Source organism: Hemitrygon akajei, chromosome 6 (assembly GCF_048418815.1).
Source record: "Hemitrygon akajei chromosome 6, sHemAka1.3, whole genome shotgun sequence".
In the NCBI taxonomy this organism is placed as follows: domain Eukaryota; kingdom Metazoa; phylum Chordata; class Chondrichthyes; order Myliobatiformes; family Dasyatidae; genus Hemitrygon; species Hemitrygon akajei.
In genome coordinates this window covers 105,126,239-105,141,357 of record NC_133129.1, presented here as the reverse complement: position 1 = coordinate 105,141,357, position 15,119 = coordinate 105,126,239, and the positions used below count along the sequence as shown (strand labels likewise).

The following is a 15,119-nucleotide window of genomic DNA, read 5'->3' as shown; positions in this document are numbered from 1 at the left end:
GTGATCCCTGTTTCCATCCAAGGGGTCAGTGTGGACATGGTGGAGGATTACAAATACCTGGGGATACGAATGGACAATGAACTGGACTGGTCAAAGAACACTGAGGCTGTCTACAAGAAGGGTCAGAGCCATCTCTACTTCCTGAGGAGACTGAGATCCTTTAACATCTTCCGGACAATGCTGAGGATGTTCTATGAGGCTATGGTGGCCAGTGCCATCTTGTTTGCTGTTGTGTGCTGGGGCAGCAGGCTGAGGGTAGCAGACACCAACAGAATCAACAAACTCATTCGTAAGGCCAGTGATGTTGTGGGGGTGGAACTGGACTCTCTGACGGTGGTGTCTGAAAAGAGGATGCTGTCCAAGTTGCATGCCATCTTGGACAATGACTCCCATCCATTCCATAATGTACTGGTTAGGCACAGGAGTACATTCAGCCAGAGACTCATTCAACCGAGATGTAACACTGAGCGTCATAGGAAGTCATTCCTACCTGTGGTCATCAAACTTTACAACTCCTCCCTTGGAGTGTGAGACACCCTGTGCCAATAGGCTGGTCCTGGACTTATTTCTGCTTGGCATGATTAACTTCTTATTATTTAATTATTTATGGTTTTATATTGCTATATTTCTTCACTAATCTTGGTTGGTGTGGCTGTAACGAAACCCAATTTCCCTTGGGATCAATAAAGTATGTCTCTGTCTGTCTGAAAGGGTGAGAGATGGATCGATGTGAGAAAGGGGGGAGTTGTGGGAGAGATGGATCGATGTGAGAGAGAGAGGGGGAGTTGTGGGAGAGATGGATCGATGTGTGAGAGGGGGGAGTTGTGGGAGAGATGGATCGATGCGAGAGAGAGAGGGGGAGTTGTGGGAGAGATGGATCGATGTGAGAGAGAGAGAGGGGGGGAGTTGTGGGAGAGATGGATCGATGTGAGAGAGAGGGAGGAGTTGTGGGAGAGATAGATCGATGTGAGAGAGGGGGGGGAGTTGTGAGAGAGATGGATCGATGTGAGAGAGAGGGGGGAGTTGTGAGAGAGATGGATCGATGTGAGAGAGAGGGGGGAGTTGTGGGAGAGATGAATCGATGTGTGAGAGGAGGGAGTTGTGGGAGAGATGGATCGACGTGAGAGAGAGAGGGGGAGTTGTGGGAGAGATGGATCGATGTGAGAGAGAGGGGGGAGTTGTGGGAGAGATGGATCGATGTGAGAGAGAGGGGGGGAGTTGTGAGAGAGATGGATCGATGTGAGAGAGAGGGGGGAGTTGTGGGAGGGATGGATCGATGTGTGAGGGGGGGAGTTGTGGGAGAGATGGATCGATGTGAGAGAGAGGGGGGAGTTGTGGGAGAGATGGATCGATGTGAGAGAGAGAGGGGAGTTGTGGGAGAGATGGATCGATGTGAGAGAGAGAGGGGGGGAGTTGTGGGAGAGATGGATCGATGTGAGGGAGTGAGGGGAGAGTTGTGGGAGAGATGAATCGATGTGTTAGAGGAGGGAGTTGTGGGAGAGATGGATCGATGTGAGAGAGAGAGAGAGGGTGGAGTTGTGGGAGTGATGGATCGACGTGAGAGAGAGAGAGGGGGTAGTTGTGGGAGAGATGGATCGACGTGAGAGAGAGAGGGGGAGTTGTGGGAGAGATGGATCGATATGAGAGTGAGAGAGGGGGGAGTTGTGGGAGAGATGGATCAATGAGAGAGAGAGAGAGGGGGGAGTTGTGGGAGAGATGGATCAATGTGAGAGAGAGAGAGGGGAGAGTTGTGGGAGAGATGGATCGATATAAGAGAGAGGGAGGAGTTGTGGGCAAGATGGATCGATGTGAGAGAGAGATGCATCGATGTGAGAGAGAGGGGGAGTTGTGGGAGAGATGGATCGATGAGAGAGAGAGAGAGAGGGGGGAGTTGTGGGAGAGATGGATCGATGTGAGAGTGAGAGAGGGGGAAGTTGTGGGAGAGATGGATCAATGTGAGAGAGAGGGGGGTGTTGTGGGAGAGATGGATCGATGTGAGAGTGAGAGAGGGGGAAGTTGTGGGAGAGATGGATCAATGTGAGAGAGAGGGGGTTGTTGTGGGAGAGATGGATCGATGTGAGAGTGAGAGAGGGGGGAATTGTGGGGGAGATGGATCAATGTGAGAGAGAGAGAGAGAGGGGGAGTTATGGGAGAGATGGATCGATGTGAGAGAGAGAGAGGGGGTAGTTTTGGGAGAGATGGATCGATGTGAGAGAGAGAGGGGAGAGTTGTGGGAGAGATGGATCGATGTGTGAGAGAGAGGGGAGAGTTGTGGGAGAGATGGATCGATGTGAGAGAGAGAGGGGGAGTTGTGGGAGAGATGGATCGATGTGTGAGAGATGCGGGAGAGTTGTGGGAGAGATGGATCGTTGTGAGAGAGAGAGGGGGGAGTTGTGGGAGAGATGGATCGATGTGAGAGAGAGAGAGGGGAGAGTTGTGGGAGAGATGGGTCGATGTGAGAGTGAGAGAGGGTGGACTTGTGGGAGATGGATCGATGTGAGAGTGGAGGGAGCTGTGGGAGAGATGGATTGATGTGAGAGAGGGGGCGGAGTTGTGGGAGTGATGGATCGACGTGAGAGAGAGAGGGGGGAGTTGTGGGAGAGATGGATCGATGTGAGAGAGAGAGAGAGGGGAGAGTTGTGGGAGAGATGGATCGATGTGAGAGAGAGGGGGGAGTTGTGGGAGAGATGGTTCGATGTGAGAGAGAGGGGGGAGTTGTGGGAGAGATGTATCGATGTGAGAGAGCGGGGAGAGTCGTGGGAGAGATGGATCGATGTGTGAGAAGAGGGAGTTGTGGGAGAGATGTATCGATGTGAGAGAGCGGGGAGAGTTGTGGGAGAGATGGATTGATGTGAGGGAGAGAGGGGAGAGTTGTGGGAGAGATGGATCGATGTGTGAGAGGAGGGAGTTGTGGGAGAGATGGATCGATGTGAGAGAGACGAGGGAGTGTTGTGGGAGAGATGGATCGATGTGAGAGAGAGAGAGGGGTAGTTGTGGGAGAGATGGATTGATGTGAGAGAGAGAGGGCGGAGTTGTGGGAGTGATGGATCGACGTGAGAGAGAGAGGGGGTAGTTGTGGGAGAGATGGATCGATGTGAGAGAGAGAGAGGGGAGAGTTGTGGGTGAGATGGATCGATGTGAGAGAGAGAGAGGGGAGAGTTGTGGGAGAGATGGATCGATGTGAGAGAGAGCGGGGAGAGTTGTGGGAGAGATGGATCGATGTGTGAGAGGAGGGAGTTGTGGGAGAGATGGATCGATGTGAGAGAGAGAGAGAGAGGGGAGAGTTGTGGGAGAGATGGATCGATGTGAGAGAGAGGGGGTAGTTGTGGGAGAGATGGATCGATGTGAGAGAGGGAGGGGTAGTTGTGGGAGAGATGGATTGATGTGAGAGAGAGAGGGGGAAGTTGTGGGAGAGATGGATCAATGTGAGAGAGAGAGGGGGTAGTGGTGGGAGAGATGGATCAACGTGAGAGAGAGCGGGGGTAGTTGTGGGAGAGATGGATCGACGTGAGAGAGAGAGGGGGGAGTTGTGGGAGAGTTGGATTGACGTGAGAGAGAGAGGGGAGAGTTGTGGGAGAGATGGATCGATGTGAGAGGGAGAGTGGGTTGTGGGAGAGATGGATCGATGTGAGAGAGGGAGAGAGGAGGTAGTTGTGGGAGAGATGGATCGATGTGAGAGAGAGGGGGGAGTTGTGGGAGAGATGGTTCGATGTGAGAGAGGGGGTAGTTTTGGGAGAGATGGATCGATGTGTGAGAGACGAGGGAGAGTTGTGGGAGAGATGGATCAATGTGAGAGAGAGAGGGGAGAGTTGTGGGAGAGATGGATCGATGTGAGAGAGAGAGGGGAGAGTTGTGGGAGAGATGGATCGATGTGTGAGAGGGGGGAGTTGTGGGAGAGATGGATCGATGCGAGAGAGAGAGGGGGAGTTGTGGGAGAGATGGATCGATGTGAGAGAGAGAGGGGGGGAGTTGTGGGAGAGATGGATCGATGTGAGAGAGAGGGAGGAGTTGTGGGAGAGATAGATCGATGTGAGAGAGAGGGGGGGAGTTGTGAGAGAGATGGATCGATGTGTGAGAGAGGGGGGAGTTGTGAGAGAGATGGATCGATGTGAGAGAGAGGGGGGAGTTGTGGGAGAGATGAATCGATGTGTGAGAGGAGGGAGTTGTGGGAGAGATGGATCGACGTGAGAGAGAGAGGGGGAGTTGTGGGAGAGATGGATCGATGTGAGAGAGAGGGGGGAGTTGTGGGAGAGATGGATCGATGTGAGAGAGAGGGGGGGAGTTGTGAGAGAGATGGATCGATGTGAGAGAGAGGGGGGAGTTGTGGGAGGGATGGATCGATGTGTGAGGGGGGGAGTTGTGGGAGAGATGGATCGATGTGAGAGAGAGGGGGGAGTTGTGGGAGAGATGGATCGATGTGAGAGAGAGAGGGGAGTTGTGGGAGAGATGGATCGATGTGAGAGAGAGAGGGGGAGTTGTGGGAGAGATGGATCGATGTGAGGGAGTGAGGGGAGAGTTGTGGGAGAGATGAATCGATGTGTTAGAGGAGGGAGTTGTGGGAGAGATGGATCGATGTGAGAGAGAGAGAGAGGGTGGAGTTGTGGGAGTGATGGATCGACGTGAGAGAGAGAGAGGGGGTAGTTGTGGGAGAGATGGATCGACGTGAGAGAGAGAGGGGGAGTTGTGGGAGAGATGGATCGATATGAGAGTGAGAGAGGGGGGAGTTGTGGGAGAGATGGATCAATGAGAGAGAGAGAGAGGGGGGAGTTGTGGGAGAGATGGATCAATGTGAGAGAGAGAGAGGGGAGAGTTGTGGGAGAGATGGATCGATATAAGAGAGAGGGAGGAGTTGTGGGCAAGATGGATCGATGTGAGAGAGAGATGCATCGATGTGAGAGAGAGGGGGAGTTGTGGGAGAGATGGATCGATGAGAGAGAGAGAGAGAGGGGGGAGTTGTGGGAGAGATGGATCGATGTGAGAGTGAGAGAGGGGGAAGTTGTGGGAGAGATGGATCAATGTGAGAGAGAGGGGGGTGTTGTGGGAGAGATGGATCGATGTGAGAGTGAGAGAGGGGGAAGTTGTGGGAGAGATGGATCAATGTGAGAGAGAGGGGGTTGTTGTGGGAGAGATGGATCGATGTGAGAGTGAGAGAGGGGGGAATTGTGGGGGAGATGGATCAATGTGAGAGAGAGAGAGAGAGGGGGAGTTATGGGAGAGATGGATCGATGTGAGAGAGAGAGAGGGGGTAGTTTTGGGAGAGATGGATCGATGTGAGAGAGAGAGGGGAGAGTTGTGGGAGAGATGGATCGATGTGTGAGAGAGAGGGGAGAGTTGTGGGAGAGATGGATCGATGTGAGAGAGAGAGGGGGAGTTGTGGGAGAGATGGATCGATGTGTGAGAGATGCGGGAGAGTTGTGGGAGAGATGGATCGTTGTGAGAGAGAGAGGGGGGAGTTGTGGGAGAGATGGATCGATGTGAGAGAGAGAGAGGGGAGAGTTGTGGGAGAGATGGGTCGATGTGAGAGTGAGAGAGGGTGGACTTGTGGGAGATGGATCGATGTGAGAGTGGAGGGAGCTGTGGGAGAGATGGATTGATGTGAGAGAGGGGGCGGAGTTGTGGGAGTGATGGATCGACGTGAGAGAGAGAGGGGGGAGTTGTGGGAGAGATGGATCGATGTGAGAGAGAGAGAGGGGAGAGTTGTGGGAGAGATGGATCGATGTGAGAGAGAGGGGGGAGTTGTGGGAGAGATGGTTCGATGTGAGAGAGAGGGGGGAGTTGTGGGAGAGATGGATCGATGTGAGAGTGAGTGAGGGTGGACTTGTGGGAGATGGATCGATGTGAGAGTGGAGGGAGCTGTGGGAGAGATGGATCGATGTGAAAGAGAGGGGGTAGTTTTGGGAGAGATGGATCGATGTGTGAGAGACGAGGGAGAGTTGTGGGAGAGATGGATCAATGTGAGAGAGAGCTGGTAGAGTTGTGGGAGAGATGGATCGATGTGAGAGAGACGAGGGAGAGTTGTGGGAGAGATGTATCGATGTGAGAGAGCGGGGAGAGTTGTGGGAGTGATGGATCGATGTGTGAGAAGAGGGAGTTGTGGGAGAGATGTATCGATGTGAGAGAGTGGGGAGAGTTGTGGGAGAGATGGATTGATGTGAGGAAGAGAGGGGAGAGTTGTGGGAGAGATGGATCGATGTGTGAGAAGAGGGAGTTGTGGGAGAGATGTATCGATGTGAGAGAGCGGGGAGAGTCGTGGGAGAGATGGATCGATGTGTGAGAAGAGGGAGTTGTGGGAGAGATGTATCGATGTGAGAGAGCGGGGAGAGTTGTGGGAGAGATGGATTGATGTGAGGAAGAGAGGGGAGAGTTGTGGGAGAGATGGATCGATGTGTGAGAGGAGGGAGTTGTGGGAGAGATGGATCGATGTGAGAGAGACGAGGGAGTGTTGTGGGAGAGATGGATCGATGTGAGAGAGAGAGAGGGGGTAGTTGTGGGAGAGATGGATTGATGTGAGAGAGAGAGGGCGGAGTTGTGGGAGTGATGGATCGACGTGAGAGAGAGAGGGGGTAGTTGTGGGAGAGATGGATCGATGTGAGAGAGAGAGAGGGGAGAGTTGTGGGTGAGATGGATCGATGTGAGAGAGAGAGAGGGGAGAGTTGTGGGAGAGATGGATCGATGTGAGAGAGAGCGGGGAGAGTTGTGGGAGAGATGGATCGATGTGTGAGAGGAGGGAGTTGTGGGAGAGATGGATCGATGTGAGAGAGAGAGAGAGAGAGGGGAGAGTTGTGGGAGAGATGGATCGATGTGAGAGAGAGGGGGTAGTTGTGGGAGAGATGGATCGATGTGAGAGAGAGGGGGTAGTTGTGGGAGAGATGGATCGATGTGAGAGAGGGAGGGGTAGTTGTGGGAGAGATGGATTGATGTGAGAGAGAGAGGGGGAAGTTGTGGGAGAGATGGATCAATGTGAGAGAGAGAGGGGGTAGTGGTGGGAGAGATGGATCAACGTGAGAGAGAGCGGGGGTAGTTGTGGGAGAGATGGATCGACGTGAGAGAGAGAGGGGGGAGTTGTGGGAGAGTTGGATTGACGTGAGAGAGAGAGGGGAGAGTTGTGGGAGAGATGGATCGATGTGAGAGGGAGAGTGGGTTGTGGGAGAGATGGATCGATGTGAGAGAGGGAGAGAGGAGGTAGTTGTGGGAGAGATGGATCGATGTGAGAGAGAGGGGGTAGTTGTGGGAGAGATGGTTCGATGTGAGAGAGGGGGTAGTTTTGGGAGAGATGGATCGATGTGTGAGAGACGAGGGAGAGTTGTGGGAGAGATGGATCAATGTGAGAGAGAGAGGGGAGAGTTGTGGGAGAGATGGATCGATGTGAGAGAGACGTGGGAGAGTTGTGGGAGAGATGGATCGATGTGAGAGAGAGATGGGGGAGTTGTGGGAGAGATGGATCGATGTGTGAGAGACGAGGGAGAGTTGTGGGAGAGATGGATCAATGTGAGAGAGAGAGGGGATAGTTTTGGGAGAGATGGATCGATGTGAGAGAGAGAAGGGAGAGTTGTGGGAGAGATGGATTGATGTGAGAGAGAGAGGGGAGAGTTGTGGGAGAGATGGATCGATGTGAGAGAGACGTGGGAGAGTTGTGGGAGAGATGGATCGATGTGAGAGAGAGATGGGGGAGTTGTGGGAGAGATGGATCGATGTGTGAGAGAGAAGGGAGAGTTGTGGGAGAGATGGATTGATGTGTGAGAGAGGGGAGAGTTGTGGGTGAGATGGATCGATGTGTGTGAGAGAGGGGAGAGTTTTGGGAGAGATGGATCAATGTGAGAGAGAGAGGGGAGAGATGGATCGATGGGAGAGTTGTGGGAGAGATGGATCGATGTGGGAGAGACGAGGGAAAGGGGAGTGATGTGGGAGAGGAGAGGTGAATGGAAGAGACAGATAGGGAGAAAGACGGGGAGAGACGGAGAGATTGCGAGAGAGACAGAGTAGTGGAGGAGAGACGAGGGAGAGGGGAGAGATGAAGAGAGGTGGTTTTCGAGAGAGGAGAGGCGGAGTGAGGAGGGAGCAGACGAGGGGAGTCAGTGCCACTGGGCAGCTGTGATCACCGAGCTGATGGTGATGAGTGGTGAAGAACCACGTTAGTCACAGCAAGCAAAATGCGCGTTGACAAAGTCAGCCTGATCCAGGCGCTGTTGTTGGTGTGCGAGGGGTCTGGACAGCCATTGCTGTGATCACCTCACCAGTAGCCCCCCTCCCACTCCACCCCATGGGCAAGGGACGCAACGGCAGAGGCTGCAGACAGCCGAATGTCAGAGGCGAGAAGGTTGGTGTTCATTGGAGTGTGGAGGGGGAAGATTCTTTTATTCATCATCTGGCACCTCTGAATTTCTGAACTAACCCTGGAAGAGTTGTACAGAGTGGGAGAGACCACTCGTCCCATCAAAACTGTGCCGGCCCTGTGATGAACCACCCCCCCACCCTATGTTTCCCATCCATTGCCTCTGGAAATCTCTGGTGAATCTGCTCTCACGTTCCTGGTCACCACAACTCGCTGCAGAGACACCTTCCCCTCCTCTCCTCTCCTCTCCTCTCCTCTCCTCTCCTCTCCTCTCCTCTCCTCTCCTCTCCTCTCCTCTCCTCTCCTCTCCTCTCCTCTCCTCTCCTCTCCTCTCCTCTCCTCTCTGCTTCTTCTGACGACCCCCTTCACTCTGAGTCCTCTGGGCACCCACCCTGGGAACAGATCCCCCTCAATCACTCCCTCCCACCCTCCCTGACTCCCAGTACCTCCATTAACCCCCACACCTGCCCTGCGGCAGCAGCTCCGGGTCCCCCAGTCCCTGGAGTTGAACTCTGACTCACCAGGACCGTCCCAGTCCGTTGTCACAGGGGCATTTGCACTTGTTCACCCAGTCCCTGTATGGGGTTGTCCTGAGGGAAGGTCACACTGTGGCGTAGCGGGGAGTGAGCGTGACTCTAAGGGAGTCGTGTTCTTTGGAACTTATGAGATCATTTAAACAAGCTAAATCCTACAATCCGATCCCACAACAGTGTCTCCATTGAGCAAAGTCCGTCCAATCATTGGGCCTCAACCCTTCTGCACAGCACCGCTGAGCTGGTGTTAGATTCTAGTGTCCACCTCCCATTCCGTGGGAGCATTGAAGAATAGATCACTTTGCTGGCAAATTGATCCCATCCTCCTCTCACAGAGATATTATGAGGCTCAGCAGGAGTTCCAACCATGAAAGCAGCTAGCTTCACAGGCTGCAAATGGCAGGGTTATCTTTCCATGTCTTTCCATGGCAGGGTTATCCCCTGGCAACAAGATGGCGGCAGGACAGTGTCTAATATTGGGTAAATTCACTGCTTATTCAGGACGAGGGTCAGTCACTGTGTAACTGTACAGAGTCATTGTTTATTCAGGTTGAGGGTCAGTCACTGTGTAACTGTACAGAGTCACTGTTTATTCAGGGTGAGGGTCAGTCACAGTGTAACTGTCCAGAGTCACTGTTTATTCAGGGTGAGGGTCAGTCACTGTGTAACTGTACAGAGTCACTGTTTATTCAGCGTGAGGGTCAGTAACTATGTAACTGTACAGAGTCACTGTTTATTCAGGGTGAGGGTAATTCACGTGTAACTGTACAGAGTCACTGTTTATTCAGGGTGAGGGTAATTCACGTGTAACTGTACAGAGTCACTGTTTATTCAGGGTGAGGGTCATTTACTGTGTAATTGTCCAGATTCACTGTTTATTCAAGGTGAGGGTCAGTTACTGTGTAACTGTCCAGAGTCACTGTTTATTCAGTGAGGGTCAGTCACAGTATAACTGTACAGAGTCACTGTTTATTCAGGGTGAGGGTCACTGTGTAACTGTCCAGAGTCACTGTTTATTCACGGTGAGGGTCAGTCACTGTGTAACTGTACAGAGTCACTGTTTATTCAGGGTGAGGGGCACTGTGTAAATGTACAGAGTCACTGTCTATTCAGGGTGAGGGACAGTCACTGTGTAACTGTACAGAGTCACTGTTTATTCAGGGTGACGGTCAGTCACTGTGTAACTGTACAGAGTCGCTGTTTACACAAGGTGAGGGTCAGTCACTGTAACTGTACAGAGTCAATGTTTATTCAGGGTGAGGGTCACTGTGTAACTGTACAGAGTCACTGTTTATTCAGCGTGAGGGTCAGTAACTATGTAACTGTACAGAGTCACTGTTTATTCAGGGTGAGGGTAATTCACGTGTAACTGTACAGAGTCACTGTTTATTCAGGGTGAGGGTCATTTACTGTGTAATTGTCCAGATTCACTGTTTATTCAAGGTGAGGGTCAGTTACTGTGTAACTGTCCAGAGTCACTGTTTATTCAGTGAGGGTCAGTCACAGTATAACTGTACAGAGTCACTGTTTATTCAGGGTGAGGGTCACTGTGTAACTGTCCAGAGTCACTGTTTATTCACGGTGAGGGTCAGTCACTGTGTAACTGTACAGAGTCACTGTTTATTCAGGGTGAGGGGCTCTGTGTAAATGTACAGAGTCACTGTCTATTCAGGGTGAGGGACAGTCACTGTGTAACTGTACAGAGTCACTGTTTATTCAGGGTGACGGTCAGTCACTGTGTAACTGTACAGAGTCGCTGTTTACACAAGGTGAGGGCAGTCACTGTAACTGTACAGAATCAATGTTTATTCAGGGTGAGGGTCACTGTGTAACTGTCCAGAGTCACTGTTTATTCATGGTAAGGGTCAGTCACTGTGTAACTGTACAGAGTCACTGTTTATTCAGGGTGACTGTCACTCACTGTGTAACTGTACAGAGTCTCTGTTTATTCAGGGTGAGGGTCACTCACTGTGTAAATGTACAGAGTCACTGTTTATTCAGGGTGAGGGACAGTCACTGTGTAACTGTACAGAGTCACTGTTTATTCAGGGTGAGGGGCACTGTGTAAATGTACAGAGTCACTGTCTATTCAGGGTGAGGGACAGTCACTGTGTAACTGTACAGAGTCACTGTTTATTCACTGTGAGTGTCACTCACTGTGTAACAGTACAGAGTCACTGTTTATTCAGGGTGAGGGTCAGTCACTGTGTAACTGTACAGAGTCGCTGTTTACTCAAGGTGAGGGTCAGTCACTGTAACTGTACAGAGTCAATGTTTATTCAGGGTGAGGGTCACTGTGTAACTGTCCAGAGTCACTGTTTATTCATGGTGAGGGTCAGTCACTGTGTAACTGTACAGAGTCACTGTTTATTCAGGGTGAGTGTCAGACACTGTGAAACTGTACAGAGTCGCTGTTGATTAAGGGTGAGGGTCACTCTCTGTGTAACTGTCCAGAGTCACTGTTTATTCAGGGTGAGGGTCAGTCACTGTGTAACTGTACAGAGTCGCTGTTTATTCAGGGTGAGGGTCAGTCACTATGTAACTGTACAGAGTCACTGTTTATTCAGGGCGAGTGTCACTCACTGTGTAACTGTGCAGAGTCGCTGTTTATTCAGGGTGAGGGTCAGTCACTGTGTAACTGTACAGAGTCGCTGTTTATGCAGGGTGAGGGTCAGTCACTGTGCAACTGTACAGAGTCGCTGTTTACTCAAGGTGAGGGTCAGTCACAGTAACTGTACAGAGTCAATGTTTATTCAGGGTGAGGGTCACTGTATAGCTGTCCAGAGTCACGGTTTATTCAGGGTGAGGGTCAGTTACTGTGTAACTGTACAGAGTCACTGTTTATTCAGGGTGAGTGTCAGACACTGTGAAACTGTACAGAGTCGCTGTTTATTAAGGGTGAAGGTCAGTCTCTGTGTAACTGTCTAGGTCAATGTTTATTCAGGGTGAGGGTCAGTCACTGTGTAACTGTACGGAGTCGCTGTTTATTCAGGGTGAGGGTCAGTCACTATGTAACTGTACAGAGTCACTGTTTATTCAGGGCGAGTGTCACTCACTGTGTAACTGTACAGAGTCGCTGTTTATTCAGCGTGAGTGTCAGTCACTGTGTAACTGTACAGAGTCACTGTTTATTCAGGGTGAGGGTCACTGTGTAACTGTAGAGAGTCACTGTTTATTCAGGATGAGGGTCAGTCACTGTGTAACTGTACAGAGTCACTGTTTATTCAGGGCGAGTGTCACTCACTGTGTAAATGTACAGAGTCGCTGTTTATTCAGGGTGAGGGTCACTCACTGTGTAACTGTCCAGAGTCACTTTTATTTAGGGTGAGGGTCACTCACTGTGTAACTGTACAGAGTCACTGTTTATTCAGGGTGAGGGTCAGTCACTGTGTAACTGTACAGAGTCACTGTTTATTCAGCGTGAGGTTCAGTAACTATGTAACTGTACAGAGTCACTGTTTATTCAGGGTGAGGGTAATTCACGTGTAACTGTACAGAGTCACTGTTTATTCAGGGTGAGGGTCATTTACTGTGTAATTGTCCAGATTCACTGTTTATTCAAGGTGAGGGTCAGTTACTGTGTAACTGTCCAGAGTCACTGTTTATTCAGAGTGAGGGTCAGTCACTGTATAACTGTACAGAGTCGCTGTTTATTCAGGGTGAGGGTCACTGTATAACTGTACAGAGTCACTGTTTATTCAGGGTGAGGGGCACTGTGTAAATGTACAGAGTCACTGTCTATTCAGGGTGAGGGGCAGTCACTGTGTAACTGTACAGAGTCACTGTTTATTCAGTGTGAGTGTCACTCACTGTGTAACTGTACAGAGTCACTGTTTATTCAGGGTGAGGGTCAGTCAATGTGTAACTGTACAGAGTCGCTGTTTACTCAAGGTGAGGGTCAGTCAATGTAACTGTACAGAGTCAATGTTTATTCAGGGTGAGGGTCACTGTGTAACTGTCCAGAGTCACTGTCTATTCAGGGTGAGGGTGACTGTGTAACTGTGCAGAGTCGCTGTTTATTCAGGGTGAGGGTCAGTCACTGTGTAACTGTACAGAGTCGCTGTTTATGCAGGGGGAGGGTCAGTCACTGTGAAACTGTACAGAGTCGCAGTTTACTCAAGGTGAGGGTCAGTCACAGTAACTGTACAGAGTCAATGTTTATTCAGGGTGAGGGTCACTGCGTAACTGTCCAGAGTCACTGTTTATTCAGGGTGATGGTCATTTACTGTGTAACTGTACAGAGTCACTGTTTATTCAGGGTGAGTGTCAGACACTGTGAAACTGTACAGAGTTAACTGTTTATTAAGGGTGAGGGTCACTCTCTGTGTAACTGTCCAGAGTCACTGTTTATTCAGGGTGAGGGTCAGTCACTATGTAACTGTACAGAGTCACTGTTTATTCAGGGCGAGTGTCACACACTGTGTAACTGTACAGAGTCGCTGTTTATTCAGGGTGAGGGTCAGTCACTGTGTAACTGTACAGAGTCGCTGTTTATGCAGGGTGAGGGTCACTGTGTAACTGTACAGAGTCACTGTTTATTCAGTGTGAGGATCAGTCACTGTGTAACTGTACAGAGTAACTGTTTATTCAGGGTGAGGGGCACTGTGTAAATGTACAGAGTCACTGTCTATTCTGGGTGAGGGACAGTCACTGTGTAACTGTACAGAGTCACTGTTTATTCAGGGTGAGTGTCAGACACTGTGAAACCGTACAGAGTCGCTGTTTATAAAGTGTGAGGGTCACTCTCTGTGTAACTGTCCAGAGTCACTGTTTATTCAGGGTGAGGGTCATTCACTGTGTAACTGTACAGAGTCGCTGTTTATTCAGGGTGAGGGTCAGTCACTATGTAACTGTACAGAGGCACTGTTTATTCAGCGCGAGTGTCACTCACGGTGTAACTGTACAGAGTCGCTGTTTATTCAGTGTGATGGTCAGGCACACTGTAACTGTACAGGGTCGCTGTTTATGCAGGGTGAGCGTCACTGTGTAACTGTACAGAGTCACTGTTTATTCAGGGTGAGGGTCACTCACTGTGTAACTGTACAGAGCCCCTGTTTCTTCAGTGTGAGGGTCACTCACTGTGTAACTATACAGAGTCACTGTTTATTCTGGGTGAGCGTCACTGTAACTGTCCAGAGTCACTGTTTATTCAGGGTGAGGGTAATTCACGTGTAACTGTACAGAGTCTCTGTTTATTCAGGGTGAGGGTCATTCACTGTGTACTTGTCCAGATTCACTGTTTATTCAAGGTGAGGGTCAGTTACTGTGTAACTGTCCAGAGTCACTGCTTATTCAGAGTGAAGGTCAGTCACTGTATAACTGTACAGAGGCACTGTTTATTCAGGGTGAGGGTCACTGTGTAACTGTCCAGAGTCACTGTTTATTCAGGGTGAGGGTCAGTCAATGTGTAACTGTACAGAGTCACTGTTTATTCAGGGTGAGGGGCACTGTGTAAATGTACAGAGTCACTGTCTATTCAGGGTGAGGGACAGTCACTGTGTAACTGTACAGAGTCACTGTTTATTCAGGGTGAGGGTCACTGTGTAACTGTCCAGAGTCACTGTTTATTCAGGGTGAGGGTCAGTCACTGTGTAACTGTACAGAGTCACAGTTTATTCAGGGCGAGTGTCACTCACTGTGTAAATGTACAGAGTCGCTGTTTATTCAGGGTGAGGGTCATTCACGTGTAACTGTACAGAGTCTCTGTTTATTCAGGGTGAGGGTCATTCACTGTGTACTTGTCCAGATTCACTGTTTATTCAAGGTGAGGGTCAGTTACTGTGTAACTGTCCAGAGTCACTGCTTATTCAGAGTGAGGGTCAGTCACTGTATAACTGTACAGAGGCACTGTTTATTCAGGGTGAGGGTCACTGTGTAACTGTCCAGAGTCACTGTTTATTCAGGGTGAGGGTCAGTCACTGTGTAACTGTACAGAGTCACTGTTTATTCAGGGTGAGGGGCACTGTGTAACTGTCCAGAGTCGCTGTTTATTCAGGGTGAGGGTCAGTCACTGTGTAACTGTACAGAGTCACTGTTTATTCAGGGCGAGTGTCACTCACTGTGTAAATGTACAGAGTCGCTGTTTATTCAGGGTGAGGGACAGTCACTGTGTAACTGTACAGAGTCACTGTATATTCACTGTGAGTGTCACTCACTGTGTAACTGTACAGAGTCGCTGTTTATTCAGGGTGAGGGTCAGTCACTGTGTAACTGTACAGAGTCACTGTTTATTCAGGGTGAGTGTCAGACACTGT

At 50.4% G+C, this 15,119-nt stretch overlaps 1 protein-coding gene across 1 annotated transcript in view; it reads left to right on the top strand.

Moving 5' to 3' along the window:
• The window catches only part of efnb3b (ephrin-B3b), a 427,279-nt gene that overhangs the window by 54,844 nt on the left and 357,316 nt on the right, over positions 1-15,119 (top strand). The window lies entirely within an intron of this gene.